Consider the following 6,029-nt stretch of genomic DNA (forward strand, 5'->3'; position numbering starts at 1 on the left):
TTTGGTTTTTGGCACCAGTATAGAAGAAAAGGACCTGGATTCCTGCATTGGCAGAGAAGTAAAGTGGCTGAGAGGGTTGCATTTTGAACTAGATGACTTGCCCAGCCTTTGCCTGACGGGAATCCTGAGTGGTTCCAGAATGGTATTTGATCAAGGTATTTTGGGAAGCAATGACATACACAATGTCAAATTTGGTTTGGAAGGTGAGGGGGTGGGAACTATGAAGTTGGTGCCCCAGCTGGAAACAGGCAAGAGCTGCTCAACAACATGGTCGCAAGTTGTGAATTGCATGGCGCAGCTGTGCCCACTCAAAACAGCCACGGACGCAACTGATTCAACCTTGGTGCCTGATAAATCAACTGAGTTTTGCAGCTGGATTGCTTGGAAGGCTTTGAGGTCAACAACAAGCTTGCTTCCTGCAGGATAACCCTTCCCTTTGAATGTCACTCGAGTGGGAGATTTATGGGCTACAACTGCAAATTCTTTGAAATTGTGTGGCGTGTGATTGCTTGCTGGGGTTACCACATAATACAATGTGCCCAGCTGTTGGACTGGGTGCACAACTGTGGCAGCACTTGTGACAGCCTTGTAATTGACGGAAAAGACAGAGACATCTTTGTCAGCTTGAATCCACACAGTCTGATCAAAAACATTGCTCCCCCTCATCTCTGAGGAGGCTGGGACCACAACGGACACAGTCTCTTTCTCATTGACAGAAACCGTTTTCTGGAATGTAGACTTGTTCACTGTGACTGTGACGGTGGTGGCAGGTTGATATCCAGTGATAAGCAGCTCAAATGAAACATTGTGCTGGCTTGGCAAGTAGTTCTTCAGGAAGGCTGTGACAAATTCTTTCCCACAGGTACTTGCTCCACAATATCCTGAAAGGCAGATTGAAAGGGATAATCAGTCAAGTGCAAACAACTTAAAGCTGTGTTCTAAGAAGTTTTGTTTGTGGTCTTGAGAGGCCTGAAGAGAAACTTCACTACCTAGTCCCTCTTGTTCTAAGCAAGCTGAATTGAAAGAGCATCTGGTAAACGTGTTCCTTCCTTTCACTATAAACCTCTGCCACCTTCCCTTATCATGTGTAAACCTAAAAGTAAACAGAAGAGCACCTGGCAATTCCTAGAAATAATCCACCAAGATATGATTATCTACATGCCACTCCTTTCTATACCACCCAATCCCCATAATTACCCTCAATATATCTTATAGCTCTACAATTCTATGATTCTAAGTTTCAATTGTCTGACACTCTTGCCAGCAGAATTCAAAATAATCTCTTTCCCCCATCACACTTGGACAACAGAATAAGATTTTTCCAGAAGCTATTTCACAGAAGAAGAAAATGACAAACTTTTTGTGGCTGGCACCATTTAAAAACTTTGAACACTCATTCACTGTCAGGAAGGCAAGATTTATAGTTTTTGTTTCTATGTTAATTTTAAAGCCAAACGTAGCCATAAGATGTGATGCTGTCTCCTTCCTAGTTAGGCATCCTTTGGATACCAAACAAGCCTCATCTTTCACATCTAGACATTTTATAATAGACAGCAGTTCATATAACTTTATGTCACATATCGGAAAAAATGAGAGTGACATGAATTGGAAACATGGCTAATTAATATTTGGCAAAGAGACTATTGTTTTATTGAAAAAATGAGGTTTTAAAATATGTTGTTGTTTAGTCGTTTAGTCATGTCCAACTCTTTGTGACCCCATGGATCAGAGCACGCCAGGTACCCCTGTCTTCCACTGCCTCCCGCAGCTTGGTCAAACTCATGCTGGTAGTTTCGAGAACACTGTCCAACCATCTCATCCTCTGTCATCCCCTTCTCCTTGTGCCCTCCATCTTTCCCAACATCGAGGTCTTTTCCAGGGAGTCTTCACTTCTCATGAGGTAGCCAAAGTATTGGAGCCTCAGCTTCACGAATGGAGAGGTTGGATCTTCTTGCAGTCCATGGGACTCTCAAGAGTCTCCTCCAGCACCGTAATTCAAAAGCATCCATTCTTCTGTGATCAGCCTTCTTTATGGTCCAGCTCTCGCTTCTATACATCACTACTGGGAAAACCATAGCTTTAACTATATGGACCTTTGTTGGCAAGGTGATGTCTCTGCTTTTTAAGATGCTGTCTAGGTTTGTCATTGCTTTTCTCCCAAGAAGCAGGCATCTTTTAATTTGGTGACTGCTGTCACCAAAGCATTCTGGGGCAAGGGGTGTACTTAATTTGCTGGGAACTTCTTAACTTTAACTAGCAAACCTGTGTTTAAAGAGCAGGTTGATATTTACTAAATAATAAAATGTAAGGAAGTTGTCATGCTGCTGTTTGTATAGCTACCCACAGGTGGTGCTACAAACTGCAGCCTGATGATGGGACAGCAGTGTTGGAGGAGGAGGGAGACAGGGCAAGGAGGCAGGCAGGAGCTCAGTGAGTGAACAAGTGCCCCAGGCAGGCAGGTGAGCAAGGTGCCCCAGGTAAGCTGCAGAGCAACAGCCAGACCAGGGCAGCTCCCCAGGAACTGAAGCTGCTGCTGTTCACCTCATACCTGTTTTGACCTCAGCAAATTCAGAGGCCAGGGAAAACAGAAACAGATGTGGCAATTTGCCCAAGATGAGCCACAGGCTGTGCAGTGTCAGCACACCATGCGGCATGTGCAAATGACACCAGCACGCCCCATGGCAAATGTGCATGACATCAGCATGCCCTGCCACATGCTTGTCCTGTGTCAAATGCCATAGTGCATGCTGATGTCATGGAGCATGCTGATGTTTGGTGTGGATACATGGAACCTTGAGGGGTCTCAGGCCCTTCGCTGAATTTTTTGGGGGGCACTCCTCTTGGCCCCCTTTACTTGGCACTGTTGTTCCTGACCATTGGCAGTGCTGGCTGGGAGTGATGGGAGGTGGAGTCCAACAATTTTGGACATAGGTTCCCCACCATGGTAGGGATTGGGCATGTGTTAACACGGCCAACAGTCTAAGGTTACCAGACGTCCCCGTTTCCCGGGGACAGTCCCCAGATTTACAAATCAGTCCCCATATAAAATCCATTGAAGTTGAAAAGTGTCCCTGGATTCATTGAAAAAAACTGGTAACCTTACAGTAGGCTCTGTGCCAGATAGCCACAGTCATGGAGTAGATTTTTCAGTCAATGAAAAATGTGCCAGGCTGTGAGTAAGTCCCTGTTCTGTCAGCACCTGCAACTGCCCCACAGAGACAAAAGTACAAGAAAAATCTCCCTTGTAGGGTCAACCTGCCAGTTGCTGGTTAGTACCAAACTCACCATATAGGAGCACTAGCCAGTTCCAAAGCAGCAGCAGCCTCTTTGCCATGACTACAAAACAGCAGAAGAAAGTGGTTCAGGTAATCTGCAGATTCCATATAAGTTCCCCCTTCCCCTGGCGCTCTGATCATTTGCTCCTTGAACATCTACAACATACCTTCTTGAGCCTGCATGACGACATACGAATTCTGGCTCCCCCAGCCCAACAAATTGTAATCATTCTAACTCCATTTCTTTCAAACAGCTACAACTACGGTTATACAAAAAGCTCTTTTGGCTAGTTGAAAATGTTTCACAAGGAATTAATTCCACTTTTTTCTCATCGCTTTACAAAACAAAGTTAGTCAGTTCCCATTGAGTTGACAGTTCAGCTCAGGTTCCTTCAAATGATTGTAGTCAAAAAGATATCAGCATTCAGAATGTTAGAAGCTGCTCTGCTAAATTATAAGATATGCTTAAGAGGACTAGTAAAACGTCAACATACACAGTGGAATGTGAACTGATTAATTTATTTTGCTCAACAATTCTGTTCTTTAAACGTAAAGGCCAAAAAAGCCTAAAGCTAAAAGAAAAGAAAAAGCAGGTATAAGAGAATGAAGGTGCAGACATTTGCCCTTAATTTGTCGTGTTGTGCTATAGAACTCCAAAAGTTGATCACACCTTAACTCATTCTTTGCCAACATGGCATCCTCTAGATGCTTTGAACTACAGCTGCCATGAGTCCAGCTGTGGTTGTAGTCCAAAACATCCGAAGGGCACCAGGTTGGCAAAGCTCTCCAGTCACTTCCACTGGCTGTATAGTTTTGAGGTTTGAACTTTTATCTTCCTACCAAGTGGCATGTAAATCTTACAAAATAAATTCCATTCCAAATGGCTCTTCTGCGGGCCAAGGAGCACCAGGCATGAAGGTTGTTAGCCTCTCCCAACATCAAAGCAACACTAGCTCAGCAAAGAAACAGATAGGTAGCCGTGTTGGTCTGCCATAGTCAAAATAAAAAAATTCCTTCCAGTAGCACCTTAAAGACCAACTCAGTTAGTTCTTGGTATGAGCTTTCGTATGCATACACACTTCAGTGTATCTGAAGAAGTGTGCATGCACACGAAAGCTCATACCAAGAACTAACTTAGTTGGTCTTTAAGGTGCTACTGGAAGGAATTTTTTTATTCAGCAAAGAAAGGAAGTGATCTCACTCACCTACTGAATGCATCTGACTAGTTCAGTATTCACAGGAGCTGGGCTTCTATAGTAGCTTATCCTTTAATGGCTCAGCCAATGTCCTAAGACGTTATACCTGATAGTTCTAAACAGGAAATCCTGCTAACTGACAGCCCTAGTATGACACTGTGCAAAATCTATAATCCAGCCAATGTAAATAAGGAACTATCTGCTTTCTCCTAGAACTTAGTAAATAAGGAACTACTTTCTTTCTCCAGAACTTCACAAGCATTCAGATTGCCACATAGAACTTTGCAGCTTGCATAGCTATGATGTACAATATGTGTTTTTTATTAGGCAATTTCTTAAAAGGCAAAATTATTAGTAGCAATGGAAAGAGAGCATTTTGAGGTGTAGGTATGACTCGAAGTAAGAGTTAGTCATAAGCATAATCCTGCAGTAGCAGGAGAGGTGATCCTTCAATGTACAGTGGAACCTTGGTTCTCAAACTTAATCTGTTCTGGGAGTCCGTTTGACTCCCAAAACCTATCAAAAACCAAGGCGCGGCTTCTGATTGGCTTCAGGAACTTCCTGAACTCAAGCGGAAGCTGCATTGGAAGTTTGGCTTCCCAAAAACATTCACAAATCGGAACACTTACTTCCAGGTTTGCGGTGTTTGGGAGCTGATTTGTTCAGCAACTAAGCCGTTCGGGAACCAAGGTACGACTGTCTATGTAATTAAGGGCTTATTCAGACCCTGGTTGAACCACTTTTCTAGGCACCGGTCTGTACTTTAAAACTCCATGAAAAGCCCTGGTTAATGACATTTATTGGGAAAGAGATGGTGGGGACTGCTCATTCACCTTGATCTTTCAGCGACTTTTGATACTGTTGACCATTGTATCCTATGGGTGCATCTCCAGGGTTTGGGAGTTGTGGGAACTGTGCTTCAGTGATTCCATTCCTACCTCCAGGGCCGTTTCAAGGAACTAGCTATGGAGATAGAGATGTTCTGCAATGTCCTACACAGTTCCAAGTTCTGGATTCAACACCATCACTGAAGGCTCAGGTGAGCTCAGTGGCTAAGGGTGCCTTTTTTCAGCTCCGGCAGATTTGCCAGTTGTGACACTATTTGGACAGAGGTGACTAGGTCATTGTACTTTCTGCTCTAGTAACTTCTAGGCATTTTTTTAAAAAAATTTTTGAAATGCACTCTACGTGGGGCTGCCCTTGAAGATGACTCAAAAAAACTTCAATTGGTGCAAAATGCAGCAATCAGATGATTGGCCCATCTCACATAAGCCCTGTTTTAAAACAGCCAGGTCCAATTTCCAGGTCCAATTCCAGGTACTCACATTCATGTTTAGGGCTTTAGAAGACTCGGGGCCCAAATACCTAAAAGGCCACCTCCTTCCCTACAGGTGGAGCACACAGGTGCTAAGGTCAGCAGATGGGGCTCTCTGGGTTTTCCCACTGCCCTCAGAAGCTTGGGGTATGGTGACCCAGGAGAGGGCCTTCTCTGGGGCAGCTGCTAAGTTGTGGAACTGTGGTGCAGTTTTAGGGACTGTACATTTCTTGGAATGAGATG

At 44.1% G+C, this 6,029-nt stretch overlaps 1 long non-coding RNA gene across 1 annotated transcript; it reads right to left on the reverse strand.

The window, feature by feature from the left end:
* Positions 1-433: 433 nt before the first annotated feature.
* LOC310711002 lies at positions 434-4,630 on the reverse strand. The gene is made up of 3 exons (XR_014528328.1): positions 4,481-4,630; positions 3,286-3,336; positions 434-881 (listed from the first exon to the last, which is right to left on the reverse strand). It is a non-coding gene; the product is annotated as an uncharacterized lncRNA (long non-coding RNA).
* Between the last annotated feature and the right edge of the window lie 1,399 nt (positions 4,631-6,029).

Source organism: Podarcis liolepis (genome assembly GCF_965112155.1).
Source record: "Podarcis liolepis genome assembly, chromosome: 7".
NCBI lineage: Eukaryota > Metazoa > Chordata > Lepidosauria > Squamata > Lacertidae > Podarcis > Podarcis liolepis.